A 21,910-nucleotide genomic window follows, 5' to 3' on the forward strand; every position below is an offset into this window, starting at 1 on the left:
TGGGACCTTCTGAACAGGAGATTAAGAAGTTCCAATCTCGTTTCCCCGTACCCAGAGCGCTCCGTAATCTGCTCCGACCATCTTAAATTAGACCATTTCTCTTCTTCAGTGTACAAAATTTGGATTCATTTTTTTGTGGCTAGTAATGGTTTCACGACGAAGCTGTAAGATGTCGGTTTCAGATGTTATTTCCGGAGTAGTCATAGCAGTTTTTACATTACTCATCCCAGAAACAAGTGAAAAATGCAAGAAGATTGACTTCCAAGCTCATTACAACAGCATTCGCTAAATGAAAAAAAAAATTATGCCATGTGATAAAAATATCATAAAAGGTATGATTATTCCACGTAAAGATAAACCTCGTAAAATGAATAAAAGAAACATGCAAATGTATATGCAAGCTATGAACCAAACTGGCCTGCTATATACCTTCTGTTCCCCTTCAAGTCATGCCCTTATTTCTGGAAGTTATCAAGAGTACACACATACGCGCACACACAAAAAATTTGAGCAAGCAAAAGAGAGACCTAGAAGAAATGGACAACCCTCGCACGCTAACCTACGGTTATGCACGCGCACTTCGATAGCGGTCGCACTTTTATGGGCGTTTGACTGCTGGTGTGTTTTTTTGGGCAATACCAATGCCAGCCGGTGTCCTAGAGGTTTCCCTAGGCTAGCAACTAGTTCTTTCATCCAGCCGTGACAGCTGATAAGCAAGTAATATCCAGCTAAACGCTTTAAAACTATACCATTCCCTAGGTTGCTTCACTAAAGCCGCCACACGAACACGCCAACTACACGCTTCCTATGTATTCTATCGTCAGTTGCTCTTGTTCCGCTCTTGTCATCTATCGGGTTTAGGTATTTTTTTCCGATGGCGCAAAGCTCCTCAGCCGACCCTGATATCCAAGTGGCGAAAGTCATGGCAGTTGCAACACGGCCTACGTGCCGCAAGACTCCGCTTGCTTCCACAGTAGCGCAAGAAGCAGTTTCGATCGAAAACTGCATATTTCAGAAGGCGTCGGGGAGGAATAACTTTTCGCGCTTGTGTATGCAGTGTTCTTGTCTTCGGAAGCCCGTTCTATATTTGTTATTGCTTATGTTCTGCTCTGTGGCACCCTAGCATATCTCTGAAAATGTACAAGAATGCTTGAGAATAGACACTGCCTCTTTGTCACGCTTCAGTTTACGACACTCCTGCGATGCGATTTTGTGCGCGGCGATAAAAACAGCGCGGTCAAATCTTGAACCGGACGTCAAGTGGCAAGAAATGAAGGGAGGTTGACAACGGGAGGTGGAACTGCCATGTGGAACAAAGGCACTCGCCTGTGCGTTACAAAGCCATAATAAACGGCTCCTGCAATGCGCCTCATAAATAACTGCGCAATATTTCGTCACAAAGAACGTCGTCAGCGCCACGAGAATTACGGAGAAGAATCTGTGATTGCCCTTGCGGGTATTGCTCGTTCGCCAGATTGCTCAGACGACCACCGATGCGATAAGCCTTTGGCTTTGTCCATCCCTCTTTTCGCTTCGATTTGTTCCCATTTTATCTTAACCTTCGCACGCTGGCCTTTAACAGGTCAATGGCGTGCCTGTGCACGGGGAAGTGCGTAGGCGGGTGGAATTCGACAGACGCAGCGCGAAACATTCCACCCTTCCCACCGGCACACTAAAAGAGCAGATATTCAGTATGTTGTAGGCGGAGAGGGCAATTAAGAGGCAGTCGCAGTTGGTAGTGAAGGGCAAGTCACAGGATGGCGACGTTCTCCTGGGATTCTCTTGATCATTTACTCCATTCGCATTTAGCCACGCTCCCCTCAATCCTGTCCCCAAGGTTTTCAAGGATGTCGGTGTGGGGACTTCCTTTAGCGCCCATATTCAGCAAAAGCATGCCCGAACTATCACCACACCTAATCTTAGATTCAACACATACTTGTCCTCCCTCATAAACATGTCAAAATACGTTCGGGTTGTATTATAACCGTAGCGCTTCCCCTCCTCTTTCGCAGTAGCAGTGCTACAGAAGATGAAGTTATAAGACAGATTTTGATTAGCGTTTGTCGCCTTATGAACGTTAAACGCAAGTAACTTTGTGGGACATTACGGTGAGCCTCCCTTAAAGACATATATTTTACCGTGCGGGAGCGAAATGTATCAAGGACGTTAGAAATAAGCGCCGTCTGGTGCTTTGTGCCAAACGTATCCCAGCCAACGCAATCCATTAGCAGCCATCCCATCCAGTTGATATGCGGACACGTCTCGCTTAGGCACACGGGCGCTCGAATCACCGAACAATCCCAGAAATTGAACGCGCTATGCCCTCATAACTAGCATTTCAGGTTAGTTTCGAGGAAGCGAACTCTCATTTCAATATTTACTGGCGACGACCAGAATGAAAGCCTAGCCATGACGCTAATTCACGCTGAAGAGGGAGTCGTGGGGGCCGCCCCCCATGTTGGACAACGCTATTTCTTAGCGTGCGTAACCATTAGGAACGTTGAACTCACCAAATAAAGTGCCTTATCATATCGCACATAAACCGCCGAAACCAAATAACGTACTGAGCATGCGTATTGAGGACAACGCTATTTTTCTACGTACGTAAGGAACCATTATAATGGCTCGAGACCATCCGATCACGACTTACATTAGCATCGACACGCTTAGGGCTCATGTTCGTCATGTTTCACGCATGCAGTCAAGCTCTCTTGCCTGCCTGCCAGAACGACGACCACAGGCGTCCTTCTCCAACGAGGTCAGCATCCATCGTGCCTGTCTACCATCGGGCTTCACACCCTCAGCACGTTCAACCTCAGCTTTGTGGTGTTTAGAACAACCTCGAGTGCGTCTCACGGTTCCAGGTATAAGAAAGAAGGCCGACCTGCCTACCTTTGCCCTGAAGCAAGCAGCTCTGGATTGTTTGAACACTTTCTACTTTGACCGAGTCCACATATATACGGATGGCTCTTCCACTCAGACCAGCTCCACCGGCGCAGTGGTTATACCATCACGATCAATTAGCGTCCAATACAAGATTTCTCACATGACAACATCGACCGGATCGGAGCTTGTTGCCCTCCGAGGTGCCGTTGATTACATTAACAACCAACCCGCTAATCGGTGGGCAATATTCTGCGACTCGAAGGCGGCCTTACAATGTCTTCTGTCATCTCTTCGTCGCGGGTCGTGTGAACAACTAGTGTCGGAGATACGAGAAGTGCACCATCATATGATAGCGAAAGGACACGACATCGTGTGTCAGTGGTTGCCTAGCCATTGCGGTATCTCCGGCAACGACCTCGCTGACGAAGCTGCCAGGAAAGCGCACGAAGGAGCAACCCTTGTTTCTGTACCTTTATCGCGGACCGACGCAGCCCAACACCTAAGCAAGGTAGCGCACCGTATGACATTACAGAAGTGGCACACACCTGAATTCACCCAAGAACGATTGCATTCCCTCGACCCCTCTATGCAACTGCGGCTGTTACCAGGACTTCTGCGAAATGAAGAAACAATGCTGTGCCGCTTACGCTTGGGCGTCGCATTCACCAATGCATATACGTTTTTGATTGGAATGACGGATAGCGCCGACTGCAATGCCTGCGGTGCCGAGGAAACTTTAGAACATCTACTGTGCTACTGCCCATCTTTTCAAAACGAAAGACATGACCTCTGCACAGCTCTCAATCAGCTCGATAGAACACCGTTCACCTTGAAGAAGATCTTGGGACCATGGCCTCGCATATCGCAGCTACAAAAGGCCATAAAAGCTCTGCTGCGATATTTGAAGGCTACTGGATTGAGTCAGCGACTATGATCCGGACTGAGGGACTGAACGATATCCCCGGTGGACTTTCTCTTCTTCTTTTAATCTTTCCGTCCCCTTTTCCCTTTCCCCAGTGTAGGGTAGCCAACCGGGCTCAGTCCTAGTTAACCTCCGTACCTTTCCTTATCATTTGCTCTCTCTCTCTCTCTCTTCTACGTACGTAATGCGTTTACGCTTGGTTGCAAACGCTATTGTACAGATGTCTATTCAGTTGAGAATGGCATTCTTCTAACCATCATGGGCCATAATTCGTCCTCGAAATCTTCCCTCATTTAGCGCACGCTAACTTCGTAGAAAATATTTTTTCATGCCATAGATAGAAATGTTGACTAAACCCTGGTTATAACGAAACCATCGGGGCTGCGATAAAAGTTCGTTAGACGCGTGTTCCCACTAAAGCCTGAAACACAATAAAAGCGCTTAGTAACTCGACAATTGCAATTGAACATGTCAGGGGCTTCTCAAATTTACGCTGCAACAACGTCCGCCTCGGTTCTGCCGCAGTGGCCGCGATGACGCGACAACCAACGTAAACGAACCCACATCCATGAGTGCTGTTAAATATACTGTTGCACGGTCTCCGAAACACGAAACACGGCGTCCTCCTATGTATCCGCGCGTTTAAGCTTGCCGGAAATAACGTGTGTATAGCGAACCGCGGCGCGTCCAAAGCAATCATTTGAAAGAGCAAAAGATAAGCTTTCAGGAGTGCGCGCAGGAAACTTGTTCATTTGATGATCATTCAAGTAACCCTGGTAATATACAGAGATAAATTTCTCAAAGTGAGCGTTTCAGACGTCATCGATGCGGAACGAATATAAAGAATTGCCCTGCTTCTCTTATCATAATTTTGTTTCTTTGCGTGCTACAAGAAGATTACGTTTCTTTAGGCTATCGGAGTGGCGCTAAGCAGCGGATCATTTCGGGCCCTCACAATATATGTACAGCCTCTCTCACGGTTTTGTATACCGCGACTGTGGACCGCCCGGTGGTTGGTTTCCTTCATTGGGATAGGCTTTTTACGGTGGCAGTACTTCCAATGGAAAGGATAGCGCTACCACATCACTGGATCGCACCTCTACGATGGCGGCCGCTAGAGTGAGCATTCATAGAGGTGGAGTGACAAGTGGTCGTCTTTATTTGGATACCTGGGTATTTCTGAATATCACTTTGCATACTCTGTATTCTCGCAGACGCTGATCTTTCGTATGGAAATAAAGAACAAACTGCCTCATTTCAAATGAACTATCTCCTTTCTAGTGAATTTAGGAGATACTAAAGCACTCCACTCTAAATAAATGGCGGCCCTTGTAGACAACGGCGACACAAAAGCATACAACAGTACCGCGCTTTAGACACACGTGGAGTATATGCATGGTTCGTTAATAAAAAAGCGATAAAGAGTAACATTTCTTTAAGACTTAAATCTCCACTATCGGTTTAGCTGATTCGATTGCTTGATTTGTTCTTAACGTAAAATTTGGGTCATTTCATGTTCAGCTGTCAGGCAAATCTTTGTGTTTCTTCCCCCTCGTATTTCTTACCAACCTTTCTCTTTTCAATTTTCGGACAACTACAGAAAATGTAATTACACTATGTGTAGTTACGTTCAATGTCTGAAGAGCTATCTTAGTTCTGGTATTCGAGAACTCACACTTGGCTGTGCACATCGTGTGGCCGCGGCTTACTGAATCCTTCGAGGGTGCCGTAAATGTTTGCGTACTTATCCTTCGAAACCAGCGAGTTCAGGCAGCCTAATTTCTGTGCACCGAAAATCGGTGTACAGTTTTTGCAAGACATGATATAACTACGCTTAGCGACCAGAGCCTAGAGTAGAGCGGCAAATTTTAGAGTGCAGTTCATAGACGCCCATTCCTGCGTCAAGCTTCCGCGTTTCCAGTGTAACCGAGCGAACAAGTGCAGCGAAAGAAAGAACGAAGACGGAACACAGCGGGTGTTGAAAAGGTGTCGAGAGCGAAGAGAGCGCTAGGAGGAAAACGGACGAGGAGGGTGCGGCGGAAGCATAAGGCGGAAAGTGGAGGAGGAGGATATGGTGCAAGCGTGAGGAGGAAAGCGTAATGCCGCTGAAGAAGCTATGCGGCGACGATCGCTACGATGTGGCGTCAGAGTAATGGGCCATCGTCTGTTCACTGAAAAATTTCTTTATCTTTCTTCAGTCACTGCATTTCACCGGCTAACAAATGTTAAATGTTATCCCTCAATGCAAGACGAGACTGCATGTACTGGACATTTCTCGAATGTTATCGATGGTTTTATTCGTTGGCTGTTGTCAGCAAAGTGTTTTGTAATTGATTGTGTACGCGACGCGAATTGTGCTGTACTTTCCAGAAGTCACGCGGGTGCGGGCGATTTCGCCAGCACATTCGACTAGACATTCATAAAAGCCAACGCTCTTGACCCACAGATCAGACTTTCGACAATCGTCGATTCTGCTAGATGTATCTTTCAAATTCATTGCATCAATATATCAGGAAATGAAAACAGGAGTTGAGCTGCGCTGAAATTTGGCACTAGCGAGTATCGTAATCACCGCTCTATTTTAGAGCGCAGTTCTTACGTGCCCGTTCCTGCGGGGAGCGTCCGAGTTCCTGGCGAAACCGAGCGAAGGGGAGTCGTCCTGGCGAGTCGAGGCGATGAATGGATTAGAGGGTCGTGATGTGGCTTTAGGCGGCTGATGTGTACTGTGTCGCGACCAAGACGGCGCTTGTCCGTGAATGGGCTGACCGGCTCAACGACATAAGTGACGCGAGACTGGTCCTCGATGACGCGGTATGGCCCGTGGTACTCGCCAGCAAACTTGACATTATGGACCAGCAGAGTCCGATGGCAGTCTGAGCCAGACAAGGGATCCAACGGCAAAACTGTACATGCTGAGCGCTGTCGCGGGTATCTTTCTGGAGGGCTTGGCTGTTGAATGTGAACGAGCAGGCCAGCCGACAACACCAATCTGCTCATGCTGTTCGATATTGAAAATTGAACTTAATTTGTAGACGTCCGGGCGGTACGATAAATTTGTGTCAAGTGTGGAGGATCCTTCACGGTCATATAAAAGAAAAAGAAGTGGTAAAATGCTCGTCGTAGACTGTGTTACGGTGCTATATGCGTAAGTAACAAAGGAGAGGACGCGTCCCGCTTGGAATAGTCAGAATCAATGTATATCGCGAGCATGTCTCTAAGCGTGCCGTTGAAGCGTTCCGTGAGGACGTTGGTTTCAGGGTGGTAGGCAGTGGATGCGCGGTGAACAATGCGGCAGGCGAGCTCTTGTATGAGGTTGGACAAAAAGATCAGTGACAATTACGATGCTCCCTAATGCGAAATTTGAGCGCTGTTCTATATGTATTTTGATTTCGATATATATTGGCTGGCGCGAACAATCTATATCGCGCGACTCGTTCCAAACGGAGAGACGTGTGGCGCGCCTGCCTCGCTAATCGGGAGATCGCGAGAGGCAGCACGTGGGTGACGCGTGGCTATGACTCACAGCAGCCGCCGCAGACAGCCCTCCGCTCTTGCATCATTTTGTTTCCATACAGACGATGCGCGCTACTCTGGCACAATATCGTTGCGATCGCCACCGCACAGCCCGTCCTGCGCGGCACTACGCTTTTATTCTTACGCTTTCTTTCCACTAACGACTATAGTGGCACTTTGTTGCGGGGAAGTCGTGCCAGCAGTGTCGGCGGCGACAATATCCAAGGTAGCGCCACATCGAGCCTTATTCGTAGCCGCTCGCCATCGCCCCTGTAAATGATCCCCGCAACAGTGATCCCCGTAACACACACTAGTACCCCGGACTGACCTCAGCCGCTTACTCCGCTGAGGAGCGTAGCCCTTCCCACATCACGGCACCCTGCCTCCCTCCCCCCTCCCCCTTGGAAGCGCAGATGAGATAGCCCACGCGAATGCGGATGCCGGGGCCGCCGGCTACTCAGCGCATGCGCAGCCCATCTCCCCTCCCCTCCTCCTTCGCTTTCCTCCTCCTCTATTAGCTGTCGGCTTTCTTTTATCTTCCGCTGCGCTCCGCATTCGCTTTCATTCCTCGCAGCGCTCGTTCCCTCGGCTGCGCCGACGCCGCCGACATCGCCCATGAACGGGCCATTAAGTGCTGCGCTTTAAACCACATGGCACATATATGTCGCTCAGCCGTTCCCTTGTTAGACCATGACGGAAAATGAAATGGCGCAATATGAAGGAAGCGACGTCGAGAGCACCAGCTGCTGGCAGTGGAGCTGTTTCTAAGTATCTCATGAGGTGGTCCGCCTCGGCAATTATCCAGCGATGTCTAGTATGTGAACGTTTCATGTTATCCGGCGCAGTCTAGTATCAGAGCAGGAAAGCAGTCCTTAAACGTCGACTCTAATGCGTTCCAAAGGGCTGACAGGACAGGTTAAGGCTGCAGCAGACAAGTTGTATGGTGATACGTCTTCCGCTGTTAGCATGCCCCCAAGCGTGGTATGCTCAGGGTCAGCATGGAAGTATAGACATGCACTGAACCGCAAGTGCTTGCGTATGACGAGCATCCGTTCACATCCGTCCTCCTGGTAGTTCGGCGACATAAAAAGTGCGCAGCATGTCGCGAAACCTGCAACTTGGCGGCGAAGGATATGCGGCTGTCGAGTTGGAGAAGAGGCGCAGATAAATTTCAATAGGAATGCGATTCAGGGGTCTTCGTGCTGTTGCAAGGACATTTCTGCGATGGTGAGCTTATCCAAGGAAATGTGGACCGCTCAAGTTGGCCGTTCGTCAGATTTCACAAGTGATCGACAGAGCGCATCCGCGTCAGAACTCTTGCAACCAGATCGGTAAATGACGCTAATGTCGAATTCTGTATGCAAATATGGCTGATGATGGGGCTGATGAGATCAGAAGGACATTTTAGGGAAACCAACTACTAAAGTGCGTGATTATCAGTTACATCTACGAAGGGCCTGCCATAGAACAGGGGTAAATGTTTTTCGGCGCCCATAAAATTGCGAGGCACTCTTTTGCGGTGGCCGTATAATTCGCTTCCTCCTTGTTCACGATGCCGCTTGAACAGGCCACAAATACTGAGGGTAACCGGCCTCGCCTTGAGCGAGAACTGCACCAAGACCGATACCACTAGCGCCTGCACATGCATTTCGGTTGGCAGAGCAGGGTCATGGTATCGTCGCATGGCTGACGAAGCAAGAAGGCGGCGCAGTGTCGCAGGTGTCGTCGCAGACCGGTATCCAATAAGAGAGGTCACTGGATTGAGGAGCTTCGTTTGAAAATTGTAAGCGAAGCGACAAAAGTAGGTGGACATGCCAAGGAGGCTAAGAAGTTCTTTGGTGAAGAAAGATTTCGGAACCTCCGCAACTGCACGCTGTTTTCCAGGTGATGGAGAATTACATATTTCGAGACGATGTGACCACCGATACTTATCCGGCGAGCCCCGAAGTGACAATTATTCAGGTTGATGGCGTGCGCAGTAAGGCAGCGGAATATTGTGCGTAAGCGAGCGAGATGTGTGGCGGGATCGGGGGAGAACGGGGCGATGCCATGCATATAGCAGGGGCATATCTTCTATTTCAGGCAGCGTAAAATAACGTTCATAGCCTGCTTCAAATGTTGCGGGCGCATCGCAAAGTCCAAATGTCATCACTGTAAATTTATGCAGGTCATGCAGTGTAAACAACGCCGCAATCCGAGGATCACACTCCGCCATAGGGACCTGCAAATATCCCGATCGCAAGTCGAGGGAAGCAACAAATTCGGCACCTTGTAGGCAATCAAAAGCGTCCGTATATTTGAGAAAGAGGATAAACGTCTTTGCGAGTAATCTTGTTGAGGCTCCGGTAGTCCTCCCAGAAGCTAATAGAGCCGCAGCGCGCTCCCTGGGGCTGCGCTTCGAACCCGGATCGCACGAGCCCGCGTGAGAGAAAATAAAGAAGGCACCAATAGTCGTCGCACGCGAAGCCGCGGCTCGCAGTTCCTTTTCGGCGTCGACGCGGGTCAACTGTCTTTCTCCTTCGATCCTGACGTATAAGCTCGCACAGCCGTATTTCTTTTTAACCAGTAAAACAGGACAAGACCAGAGGCTTCAAGAAAGTGTGATGACTCCGTGCTGAAGCGTGGTGTCGGCTTGCTCCGTTATTAAACCGCGCTCTGCAGCTGACACATGGCACGGGCGCTGTCGAAAACGAGCGTGAATTCCAGTGCCAATCACGTAAACAACCTCAACTGACGCTTGCTGGAAGCCAGATGAAGTGCTTAACTCGAGTAGAAGTTCAAGAATCTGCGTCTGTTCAGCGAGAGCAAGGTAGCTGTCGATGGAATGGAGAAAAGAATCAGATAGCACGGCGTCGGACGCAAAATGAGGTTTCAAAGCGTTCAGCTGATGTTTAATCTCAGGCTCGGAGAGACCAAGGGGTACAATAACATCAGCGTCGACAGGCTGAACGTGGCCAAGCGTTTCATTACATACAAAGCCAGTAGGCTTAAGTTGTCGTTGCAAACTAGTAGTCCGAGACTGTCCTGATGGAGCGCGAGCCCGGCAAATGGCACTGACTTCTTGTGGCGGCAACAAAATGTCACATGGCGTAAATAGAATAGTGGCGTTGGAAAGGGTGCCACAGGAAACGAAAATGTTGAGGGCACTCTCAGGTCAAAGGCAAGTATCGACGGCGACGACATGTTTTTTTATCACGAGGAAGAGCCACATAAGTGGATTGCGCCTCAAGAAATATCATACAGACTCGTGTCAATGCCGCATCCGTGTAGGGGCCGCACGCCGAATTTGGAAGCCAGAAGTTTTGAAAAAAAATATTCATCGGAGAAGCAATCGCGTTCATGTCCTGGTGCAGCTCGCGCATCAGCGATTTTTCACGCGCTGCTTAGTTCCACGTATTGCTACTAGATGGCGAGAGCTGCGCATGGACCTCTGATGAAATGAAACATCCAGATATACGCTGTAAATACGCAGTTGTCACCGGCTTGTCCGGCATCATTTTGGCCAACAGGCTCGATCTCGTTTAAGGGCCACACCTCTTCAAAATTGTGAAAATGTGCGGCCCTTACACAAGTCTATAAGGTACAGATAGCCCTACCGGAGCATAAGCACAAACGATCACAGCATGGTTACACGACAAAAATCCCATCCAATGAGCAGATCATGGGAGCACGAAGTCCACAAGAAACTCTACGCTGTAGATAGGGGCGTAGCCAGGGGGGGGGGGGGGCTTATCGTGCTTCAGCCCGCCCCCTCCGAAATTTTTTCGTGCTGTCCATGTACCGTCGACCAAAGCAACCCCCGGCGCCAGAAATCATTCTGAATTTTGTAGAGAATGTCTTTTTCATGCTCGAAAGGACATTTCACCGTGAACATTGTTAACTCGGGCTGCATTTGGCGGCAAGGCCCATGCACCGGGAGTCACATAACGCAAGCAGCCCCATCCGAGCACAACGTTTCAAGGGCGTTTTGATGGCGAGCGGCCTCGCCGGGGAATCGAGCGGCGACCGTGGAATCTACGAAGCGCGTGAATGTCAATTCCGAAACTTTATGGGTATAAAGTTCTCAAACTTCTGAAGTGAAAGGTGCATTGACATTTGCAAAGTTTTGCGTTAGATATTCAATTGCGCAGGTTTGTGGGTTTGATATTGTTATAAACATTTGACACCAACTGCGCATTGACTTTTCTAAAGTGTTAGATAGGAACATACAACGAGACAAGCCAAATCAACACACTATCAGACAAGTTGACAAAGCACGCAGCGAGGTCCGATGAGACGAAGCGTTGTGGTGGTTCATTTGTGCGGTCATGTCGCATAAAATATATCAACATTTTTTTTCACTTACGTCAAAGCATGCATGTCAAGACACTGAAGCCAGCCAGGGTAACAACAGTCTTATCAATTTCTTTTGTACTTTGACTTTTATTCGCGAGGACACATTGAGCAACTTCAATTTCTTTTTATTCTCGCTACACTATACCCGCGGGCTGCCAGAGCCAGCCAGAGCACATGCGTTTTTCCTGTGTTGCCCCGACCACCACGTGGGGCACTGTGGTGGCCGTTTGGTTTTCACTGGCTGAGTGGATTTTCGACTGGCAGAGTTTTCGACATCTTCTGTCTAGCTGACGAGAAAAAGAAACAATGGTCACTCTGCGCCATCACTGTGAGGACTCGACGGATTGCACCGCGTTCGCTTGAGCGCAACCTCTCTGGAAAGTCTTGGCTCGCCGGTGTAGGATACCGAACACTGTGCGTATGGTCCTCGGTGGACCAAGCGTCTCACGTTTTTTTCTACATTCATTCGGTAGCCACATTAGACGCCCAAAGTTTGCATTGGATATTGGCCAGCTTACTCTTCTTTGCATTCTTTTTCTTTTCGGTGCCCCCCCCCCTCCACAAAAGGAAAATAAAGTAGATTGTTGCGGACGGAGGAGCAAATTCTCGCATGGTGAAATTTCTGTTTCGTTACTACTTCTTTTGCGGAAAGTAATCGGCCACGGGACCCTTCATTTGCCAGATACTCTTATTATATTATTGTGATAGTAATTATATGGACCCTTCTGGCGCATTCCTGCTGTCGCAGTTACTCACATGTTTCGTATGAAGTCCAAGGGCGATAACTTCGTGAGCGCGCCGCATGCTGTATGTGCGAGTAAAAGCATAGGGGAGGATGAATGTTTGAGTCCACGTTGGTGGCTGAGTCTTGTGTGCGCAAATGAGAAAAGCGGGGAGCAAGCGAACCGCCTTCTGTCGCGCGCCATACATCGGGGGGAGTCGATGGAATGGAGGCGGGATGTAGGATTCTGTTAATCCGTGATTGCGCAACATGTCTATTTGCCTTGTTTGACGCATTATATACAGTGACTTACTCTTAGATACGTATATTTATTGGAGACTTACATGTATACTTAAATACCTTGTTGCGAGGTTTTCTGTATACGTGCAGTGAACTTTCGTTCCAGTGACACTTTTTTGCCCTTTATTAGGCATTTGTATATTCCATTGTACCTTCGCATTTCTAATGAACAAGGGCGAGTCAAGTAAAAGTGAGCCTACCCATCTCGCGCAATAATGGTTCGGTTCATTATATGCGAGGCATGCGCGTAGCACACAGGCATCTCTCATTTACAAAAGTGACACGCAGGAGTAAGGGTAAATGTTCTTTATTTCTCTCACACTAGGCTGAACATGGTTGCGTGACGCAATGGACTCTTCAGAAGTTGAGAAGCGTGGTGCCGTGAGATTTTTGACAGCTGAAGGTGTTTCCCCAAAAGAAAGTAGTCGCCGTATGGCTGCCATGTACGTTGAATATTGCATTTTATTGGGCACTGTGACGCATTGGAGTGAATTGTTGAAAGAAGGACGTGAAAGTTGCACAGAGGATCCAAGACCAGGCCAAAACCATCGTGCAATCAGCCCCAACAAAATTGCAAAGGGTGACGAGCTGATGAGACAAGAACGTAGGATAAGCATCGATGAACTGGCAGAGCATATGAACATCAGTCACGGTTCCGTTCACGCCATAATTCCTAAACATCTCGGTTATCCGCTCTTGTGTGCGCAATGGATGGATAACATTTTTCACCACCGCCAGAAGACGGAGCAGTTCTGCGCTGCCTTTACTCATCTCATCCGGTGTCACAATTAAGGTGGCGACTTGTCTGCAACTCTGATCGGGGACGTTCCATGGCGCCCCTACTATGACCCTGAAACACGATGGCACAGCTTACAGTGGAAACATTCGCGTTAACCACCCGCAAAGAAAGCAAAGGCCGTCGTTTCCGTCAGAAAGGTGTTTATGGCTTTCTTTTCTCGATCGTCAGGTGCCATTACAAATAGAATTTGCTAAACCCGCAGAGACTAGCAATCGTTTCCGATATTGTGAAACGTCGGATCGACTGCGTGTCGCAATCAAGAACAAACGACGTGGAAAATTGACGAATGGGGTCACCTTGTTGCACGACCTGGCTATAGTGTTGGGCTGCTGAGCCCAACACTATAGCGGGATCGAATCCCGGCCACGGCGGCCGCATTTCGGTGGGGGAGAAATGCGAAAACACCCGTGTACTTAGATGTAGGTGCACGTTAAAAAACCACAGGTGGTCGAAATTTCCGGAGTCCTCCACTAGAGCATGCCTCATTATCAGAAAGTGGTTTTGGCACGTAAAACCCTATATTTATTTTTTAATTGTTCCACGACAATGCCCGTCCCCACGTCGCTGATGTGGTTAATACAAAACTGGCAAATTTCAAATGGGAAACGCTGCAACACCCGCTATACATCTGAGTCTTGTCGCCTTGCGACTTCCACATTTTAGGACAAATGAAAAAATACCTCAAGAGAAACAGATTCGTGTCGGAAGATTGCGTGAAAGCGTCAGTTGCAGGCTTTTTGAAGCAGCAACCCAAGGAGTTTTATGAGACGGGAATCACGCGACTCGTTAGTCAAGGGGAGAAATATCTAAATGCTCATGGAGACTACATTTAAATAAAGTACCCCGTTTGTCATATATGCGCATTGACTCACTTTCATTTCACCTGCCCTCGCATATTTTGCAGAACGGCTGTGTATACGTGCTCTCTGTTGGGACAGTTATTTTGGGGCAATTACTCAGGATACACGACCGGTGACAGCTGCTTCTGCATAATACATTGGAATAAATGACAGCGTCATTGAGGTTTTTCACTGGCTGTTGCATAAGCACAAAAATGTAAACAAGGGTTTTGATTAACAAAGTTTCATTAGCATATTTGTTCTCAACATGTTCACTTCATGGCCTTTACATGTTTCATATCAGTGGCATGCGCTGCTTTGCTGGTTTCGAACTGATATAGTTCTAAAGTTCGTGTGATATTTTGTTTACTTATTAAAAAGACAAAAAACACGGAAGCATTGATATCATTTACTCTGGGCGCAATTTTTGGCACATACGAGTATATGTTCTAATGAAAAAATACATATTTTTCTTGCTTTGACAGTGCACAGCGTTCAAGAATTCGTTTGCAGCATCTTTGCCAATGGCAATGCAGTTATTGTTCATGTATTTGATCCCTCGACAAATTGTTTAAAAAGCTCTGGCTCGGGCCCAACTCCGACGCGACCTATTCAAGTACATGTAAAACGCAAAAATGCTTTTCTGAGATATCCCCTAGACCGCTTTGAATGACATTTGTTGAATTCGACAGCGAAAGTTAAACTCTAGTATCTGTTGGAAGCGCAATTTTGATTTAGGACCTGAATTTTGTTTTAAATATTTCCAAAGAATCGAAAGTGCGTAAGAAATAGAAGCCTCACGTTTACAAACTAATAACTCTGCATCAAGAACAGATATCGCGGTTCTGTAAACGGCATCTATTATAAGAGCCAAACCCGACAAAGTTGGTATGTCAATTTATATCTTACATAACTTGGTTACGTGGTGTGCAAGGGTTCTGCAAAAGCAGTATTTCCATAATACACAAATTTTTAAAATTCATGTGTGACATATCAGCGTTGTCCACTGTGGACGTACTATTAGATGTGATTCCCAGAACTGTGATATTACTTTTCATTGTTGAGTTACAGAGTATTAAACGTGATTGTTTGGTTTCCTGGAAATTTGCAATTTTTGCTAATTTTTAATAAAGAATTGACAACCTAAATGAAAACTTCGAAACCAGAAATCAGTAGAATTCAAGGTTTGCTTGTTTAGTGCAACAAATTTCATCAAATTTGGTGCAGTGGGTGTCGAAAAAAACGAATTCATTTTCTACATGAATTTACATAGGAGCACCCGAGCTCCCCCCCCCCCCCCCACCTTAACGAAATTTCTGGCTACGCCAATGGCTGTAGATGACGACTTGTCTGAGCTCACTGACCGTACACGCTGCAACGGGTTCAATATGTTGTGCGCTCGCAGTACATATAGAAAACCCACCTTCTGGCGCCGTCACTTTACTGATTTGGCGCCAATGCTTACGGCTTATTACAGAAATATCGATACCAATGTTCAGAAGCGCAAGACTTCTTACACATTCGACAAACACTTCAAGAACATTGGCTGTGGACAAGCGAGGACTTAGACAGGTGAACGACGGCACAGCTCGTGGTGCAGAGGCTTCGGTATCAGTTTTCTGCGCCGAGAACACAGAACGGCGACGCATAGGCGAAAGAGAACGGCTGCGTTGGGATGATGAGTCATGAGAATCGAAAGGTTTTATGTCGTAAGTGGGCTGCATATACCGAACATCCCGGGTGTATGCTTCAGGTTATTGTGATGACTGCGTGCGATCGGGGTGTCGGAATGAGAAATCAGGATATCTTGGTGCGTTTGTGGTCACCGCGAAGTGCCGGTATCAGACACACGCCACATGACCCCCAATTTTCTACGCCTCGCTGATCAGTCAGTTGTCTGCAATGCACCGAGGATTTGCGTACTGCAGCTGTGCCAAGAAAAGCGGCGTCGCAGTGGGTTGAATTGGTGGTTGAGGGTCACTGCTGGCAGAGGACCTGGCTTCAGTAAGGCATTTTAATACGTCAGAGGCGCGGCGACAAGAATGGGTGGAGAGGGAGACGGTACCGCATATGATAGCGGTGCGGTGGCAGGAGTCGGCTGGCAGGCAGACGGGAAAGCCTCGTTAACCTGCTCCTCTATAACCTGCCGGATTGCCGGAGTTAGCTAGTGCGTCTGGCCACTTCACGCACAAGTTCCTAGATCTGTGGCAGGAGCGCAGTGTGGTCACCGCCGATGGTCAACGCTGTGAGGGAATCGTTTGTGGACGTCAGACGCCGAGCTAAAACGCTTTGCTTGCGTAGTTCGTCAAAGCTCAGCCACAAGGTCACGAGTTCAGATGTGGCGTGTGGGTCCTTAGTCAAAAACATTGGAAATGCGTCGTTGGTAATGCCTTTCATGTTGTGCTTTATCCTGTCTTGCTCGATGATGGATGCATTCACGCGTTTGTGGCAGGCGAAAAAGCAGCACAGGAAGAAGAGAGCAACTGTCTCGGCGCCAACAGCTCGCGATCTCCACTCGCGCCCTACATCTATCATAGCGCCCCACTACTGCTTGCGCCCTGTTCAATAATTTTTCCCTGATCTCATATGCCTTTTTTTTCAGACAAATTGATTGCCCAGTGTGCGTAGCATTACTGACTCTAACAACAAAGTTGCATTACGTGGGTTATCTGTAGTTGCCCAATGGATACGTTCACAGGGAGCTATCCCCGAAAATGAAGAGACTGATCGGCTGGCTACAACTTGCGCTCATAACTACTGTGTATGCCCTGAATTTTTCTGCAAGCTTGATGACCTTTGTCTGCTGATTCGTCGCCATCTATTTAAGCAGCATTCAGATCAGCGCGTTGTAAATGGAGCGTTCCCGCACCATGCTCGCGGTCGAGGTTTGCCTCGACGCACTAGAGCACTACTACTCGAGCTGGGGATTGGATGTGTGAACATGTTCGTACGTTTATGCGGACAAGGATGTGTGCACAGTCTATGGCGTACGTCTTGCGGTTGCTGCGAGACACCCGAGCACCTCATATTGGAGTGTCTCGCTTTCATTGCGCAGCGTACGTCGTAGTGAGGAACTATCATCTCCTTGGCCTGTGGCGTACGAAACTCGACGAATGTTTGGTGTGCGCCTCGATGCAATCAGACTCATCGCAGTGTCCTTACTTTTCTAGAATTTACTAGTTAAGGTCCACGTTTGTAGCCTATTTCTATTATTCAAATGACTATACCTCAGACGCTATTCTATTTTAACTATATTTAGTAGCGTGACCTGCAATGACCGGCGCTACTGTGTGCGACTGGTGCTGTGTGTTCTGCTTTATTTTAAATGTTTCTCCTCCTTCTCCTTCTATCTTCTTTCTTCCCCTCCGTTCTGTCTTCCATTTCTGTTTCTGGCTGCTCCTTTCGGAATATTAGACAGGCGTTGCGCCGTGTCCATTGGCAGTTGCCATCCTGCTCCTCCCTTTTCCTTTCCTGCCATCTGCATATTGTTTTAATAATAATATTAATAATAACAATAATAATAATAATAATAATAATAATAATAATAATAATAATAATAATAATAATAATAATAATAATAATAATAATAATAATAATAATAATAATAATAATAATAATAATAATAAGACGAAGAAGAATAGAAGAAGGAAATGCAATCCAGTTCTTCACTGAAGTATTTATTCCTCTTGCCTGCTAGGCGCAATTATATACAAGTCGGCTCAGCAAAAAATAGAGACGGTTTGGATGCGCAAACAACGCTATATCGCGCGAGAGGGCATATTCTTTGACCACATTATCGATTTTCTTGCACCAAGTTAGGCATTAGTAGGCGTTTGTTTTACCGATTGCTATTAAAATGCTTTGCAGTCACTATGTTTTTGCTGAACTGTAGTTTTATTGCACACATGATTCTTATAGTCATGTTTCAAGCAGCCGAGTAAGTAAATCCTTGGAAATGTAACGAAATAATTTTGATTAGGTAGACCATGTCATAAGTTATCCCCACAGTTATACTTAAGAGTACAAATGCGTTAAAGCAAAAAAAGGAAAATCTTAAGCTTCATTACAAGGTATTCGAGCATAAGGAAGGTTTGTTGTGGATACACCAGCTTTAAGAACAAGCGTGAAAGTGATATTTCAAACAAATCACTTCCTTTGCAGGGATTCCAGAACCGAGCTGGGCAAGAGGAATATCATTGCTTATCTTTGTGGTTTGCATCCAATTGTCAGGCAGAATGTTTTTCCGAACGATTGACTCTGAAAGTTTGAAAGCTCTAGTGAACAGAAACAAACGAGACACACAACTTACAAAGAATGCCAAGCTTTGCAGCAACATCCGTCACCAAATATGCAAAAGGCACAGTGATATCGAAAATAAAGGCCGTCGTACGCCTGGTGGCTTCTTCGAAAGCCTAGAAAACACTGTCACATGCGTATGTTCTTTTTTTGTCTAAATGTACTCTGAGTCTTCGTGTTGTTCATTGCCAAATGCATAAGCATATCATTATTACGTGAGGGTCAATGGTTCGTGATGAGTCCCTATATCTTCTATGTGGGAAAGAAAAGAAACTGCCTTATCTGGAGCATTGGAGTACAAGTGCAATTCTTTCATTTTTTTGCAACGTGTTAGTCGAGTAAACGGGCACATTGTTGTGGAAATACTTGAGTGAAATCTCTGCGAAGAAAACATTTGCTGGTCGACTTTCATAGCAGTGCCTGAAACGGCATCTGGGTGACATATTACACGGAAAAGCACTCAGAATTTTCTTTTGATGCAAGGATATTCTCGAACAGTGAGAGTCGAGAGGAGTCAATGTAGTGTTTAAGAAAACGAGCATCATCTGAAAAGGCATATATAGATGCACGCGATAGTTGAAAAGTACCCATGTCTAGAAAACGTAAATATATATGTTCAGACAAGAAATATAGCTTGTATCTAAAATTGCTCACATAAAAATAAATGCACATTGAGGCGTTTTGTACCTGCTATAATGTTCGACAATACGCGAGGGCTGCAACAAAAAAAAGTTCACGTTAGTTCTTGAAAAAAATATTCTACGATGCTCACAGGTATTTCTGGAACCTGCGCTTTTGGGACGGTCGTTTGAAGCAACACATTCGCTTGTCATCGAACATGAAGAATGCATGTCTCCGAGTATACCCCACTCGCCTTTCCAACCTCTAGAGCAGGTACGAGTACCTCGTATCACTATCATACACACATACGCGCAACACACGCACAATACACGCACACACGTGCGCGCGCGTGTGTTTTTATATACATATATAAAGTTCTGGCGAGATCACCACGAAGTCAGCAATATTTGCTGGTTTCACTCCGTTTTGCTCTCATTCACGAAAAGCTCATACCCACTGTGGGGCATTCGCGAAGATTGGTATGGTATAGGAAAAAAATGTAATTTATTATAGTAATATAATTTTCATAAACAAATGACTAAACAATGTTCAGCGCTTTTCTTTTTGTTTAGACCTGCTTCTTCTTCGTAGCATTCTGCCGCTCCACTTGGATCACTATATCTTGTAGGTCTTCCTCATTCCATCTCTCCAGAGGTGCCATGGAAGTAGATTCGCTGACGACGCCTTTTCGACACTTTCGCGAATGCCATGGTAATAGCAAGTCTTCAGTAGATCCTGCTGGTTCGCAATCTTTGTCACAAAGTAAGGACCCGTAAATGGAGATTCAGAATCGCATTGCTCTGAGTGGTGACGCTTGTAACAGTTCCTCTTCATTCTGTGTCGCTGTCTTTATAACGGGATAGCATTACTGGCATCCGTGTCACAGAAAACATGACGTTGGCGTCCCGTGTCAACCGTCGTTTCGCCAAAAGGTATTCCGAGCCTCGCAAACCCAACCAAGCATGCACAAACACGCATACCTTGCGTGAAGCGCAAAGCACTTACTGAACTGATTGACTTTCTCAAAGTAAAATACGTCAGAAAAATCGGAAAATACAACCTACACACAAAACAGACATGATGGCGTTGGACTGTAATCTCAATATACGACAAAACATAATTCTTTTACGTGGAAACTGAAACAAACCCCTATTTCAGCGTTTCTACCATACATAGACCGACCACGAGGTCCGGAATTGGCGCGCGCAAATCTTGGAGGCCCCGGAGCAGCGCGCCCGGTTTCTTGGAATGCCTTCAGATTGCTCTTGCCAACGCCTCATCGCGGCCCACGCAAGAGGCCGCGTTTTTACAGGAAAACTCACATTCGTGCACAGCGTTCACTACCAGCCTTTCTCGGTAAACGGTACTGTTACATAAGATGCAGCTATCGGGAAGCATGAGAAGCAGTCGGGGATCTCTGAATGCCCTCCCATTCCACTCTGAAAGGCAAAGCTGAAGCGTCCTCCAAATATTTTCTGCTTTTCCACCATAGTTTTTTTTTTCTTGGAGGACGACTTCATCAACTAAGCCAAGCTATCAGTAAGGAGGAAACTGGTATACTTTCCCGAGAGCCGCAAAGTTGGGTATGCAACCAAGTCATGCGGTATACGCGAGAGACAGCTGTCTCAATGGCAGATTTAGACCCACGCTTAAAGTGTCGATAGAAAGGGATGAACCTAATTAGATCTCTAATAACCATGTCTACTTTACCTTACCTTCAGGGTGGTATGCTGCACTTTTGTGCTACCCACTATCGAAGCTTCAGACTTCGAAAAACGGGCTAATTATCAGTAACAATGACCTTGAAATTCATGCGCCCGCTTTCTTGCAGGAGTGAACTCACGGAGCTTGCGTCTTCGCGCAAGCAGCCGCATCCTATGCATTCGTCCGGGCCAACCACAAATGCTTGAGTTTACATCATGCTCGCACCTTTCATCTTAATTTCTGTAAAAGCGAGGTGTAGGATTGCGAAGTGTCCATCGCAAAAGACTGCCACTACCATTTTATTTTTCTCGTCTCTTGAACTTCGCTTTGTAGATCTCACATTCATGGCCTGCGTTAATGCAGTTGCCGACAGCCGCATTTGTGCTTGTCCAAATGAATCCTTGTGTGACCTTTCTGCACGCCCTCCAAAATTCATCAATGTCCGCCAGATTGTCGAATAATGCGCCTTAGTATAGTGTGCCCTGTGTTTCATGCTCCTGTATTTTCCCGTTCTTAAACACCAATTCTTATGCTGTTTTCCAAAGCCTTACGGGATTTCGATGTAGTGACTAAGTCTCTTAAGGTATGTGAAACCGGTAGAACACGTCAGCATGCTTATGATTTTGTCTAGGACGATGACGTACCTCAAACGTTAATGCTTTATATCACTCCTCCATCTTGCGACTCTCCCCTTCGTCTGCGTGAAATAGAGCAGATGAGCCAACGTCTGGTTGTTTGCTGGCCCGCGAAACACGCACAAACTGCAAGTAGCAGAGAGTTCGATTTTCATGTTTTGTCGCGGTATGGCCGAACGCCACTTGACCAAAAGGAGCTGCTGCGGCGAATACACCACTCTGTCTTGGCTCGGTGCCGCCGTCCTGTCGGACGAGTTTTGCTCACCGATGGCAGCAAAGGGGGAGAAGTGGTTCTTGTGGGGAAAGGAGGAAAGGCTGGCACTATCTTCTGTGAACCTT

Source organism: Dermacentor variabilis, chromosome 2 (genome assembly GCF_050947875.1).
Source record: "Dermacentor variabilis isolate Ectoservices chromosome 2, ASM5094787v1, whole genome shotgun sequence".
NCBI lineage: Eukaryota > Metazoa > Arthropoda > Arachnida > Ixodida > Ixodidae > Dermacentor > Dermacentor variabilis.